At 36.3% G+C, this 2,058-nt stretch overlaps 1 pseudogene; it reads left to right on the plus strand.

Annotated features, from left to right (window-relative positions):
- The first annotated feature begins 674 nt into the window (after positions 1-674).
- Positions 675-793, plus strand: LOC118607061 (annotated as a pseudogene).
- Positions 794-2,058: the final 1,265 nt, after the last annotated feature.

Raw genomic sequence — 2,058 nt, forward strand, 5'->3', positions numbered from 1 at the left:
AAATTTAAACATGACCATATCTTAAATTTTTTTATTATTGAAAAATTTCAAACATACTTGAAAGTAGCTAGAAATAGTACAATGAATCTACATGTACCTATCACCCAGCCTTAATAATTGTCAAGGTGTTGCTATTCCTGTCTCATTCCTATCCCCTTTTTAAATGTATCTTTTAACATGCATTGATTCGTAAAATACACAGTAAAAAACTAAAAATGGATTCGGTAACATTTATAAATAAATTTGCATTCATCACAACAAAATCAAATAGGTTTGAAAAATATCAGCATCCTGTATGTGTACAGGATACTATTTATTCAACTCCTATGTACTTGATGCTTATATAAATTCATAGACCTCTTGTAGTAGCTATGTATCCATGGGTCCAATTCTTTTTGTGTTATTGTTCTTTAACATTTTATTTTGAAATAATTTAGACTTGCAAGAAAGTTGCTTAAAGAGTATGAAGAATTCCTATATGCCCTCCACTCAGTTTCCCAAGCGTTAATACTTTACCACTTGCTTTAGCATTCTATCTATGCAATTTTTCTTCTGGACCATTTAGAAGTTGCATACATTGTACCCCTTCACTGGTAAATTCTTTGGTGTGTATTTCCTAAAATGAAAGACAAAGATATTCTGTACATAATTATCCACATTAATAATTAACATTGGTCTACAGCCAGATCACCCTGAACAAGACCGATCTCGTCTGGTCTCGAAAGCTAAGCAGGGTCAGGCCTGGTTAGTACTTGGATGGGAGACCACCTTGGAATACCAGGTGCTGTAAGCTTAAGAAAAAAAAAGAATTAACATTGACATGGTCCTATAATTTAATCTCCAGACAATATTCTAATTTCACCAATTATTTCACTATTTTGTTGAAATTTGGTTCTTAATTGTGATGCAACATGTTATGAACATTTTGTGGCAATGTGAAAATATTATAAGTACAAAATAAGATTGCATTTATACTATGATTTTTTTTAATTTTTATATTTTTATTTTTTCATAGTTGACATACAATTTATATTAGTTTCAGGTTTACACCACAGTAATTAGACATTTATATAACTTGTAAAGTGATCACCGCAATAAACCCAGTATCCATCTGACAGCATATATAATTGTTACAATACTACTGACTATATTCCCCATGTTATACTCTATATACCCATGACTATTTCGTAACCTCCAATGTGAATGTCTCAATCCCCTCCCCACTTAGCCCATTCTCCACCCCTCAATCTGACAACCATCAAAATGTTCTCCATATCTATGAGCTTATTTCTGGTTTTTTTGCTTATTTATCCTGTTCTCTAGATTCCACATATGACATTTGTCTTTCTCTGTCTGACTTCACTCAGCATAATACCCTCTAGGTCCATCCATGTTGTTGCAGATAGCAAGATTTCAATTCCTCCCCATATGTCCCAGGTGTCTTTCAAGCTGCTGTCCCAGAGCTGGAGTTCAGAGCAACTGAGTTTGACAGCGGGTAAGTTCATGCACAACCCTCAGCCCTTCGTCTCACTCAGCCACAATCTCTACTGGTTCTCACAGCCAGAAGTTGTGAGGACTTCTCTCCCTGGCACTGGAACCCTTGGCTGGGGAGTCCAGTGTGGGACCAGGACCCCTTGCTCTTCTGGGGGTCCTCTGCAGCTGAGATATTTCTCCCGATTCTCAACCACCACATGCAGGTGTGAAACATGCACCTCTGCCCTTCTACCAGTCTCAAGGTAGCCTCTTCTGTGTGTCCCTAGTGTAAGACTTTTGTTCAGCTAGACTTCAGGTGACTCCCAGTGATGGCTGTTCTGTAGTTTACTTGTAATTTTGATGTGGTTGTGAGAGGAAGCAAGCACAGCATTTATTTACTCCACCATCTTGACCAGAAGCCAAGAGTGCACTTATACTATGATTCACACTAATATTATAGCCATACAAAATGACACGAATACAGACAAGAATTAAATAAAGAAAAATGAAAATATTTATTGTGTCGTGAAATGTATAATGGAGATTATGTTCTAGACTTTCGCTCATTTCTCCATTTCATCAACT

Source organism: Rousettus aegyptiacus, unplaced genomic scaffold (assembly GCF_014176215.1).
Source record: "Rousettus aegyptiacus isolate mRouAeg1 unplaced genomic scaffold, mRouAeg1.p scaffold_m13_p_1, whole genome shotgun sequence".
In the NCBI taxonomy this organism is placed as follows: Eukaryota; Metazoa; Chordata; class Mammalia; order Chiroptera; family Pteropodidae; genus Rousettus; species Rousettus aegyptiacus.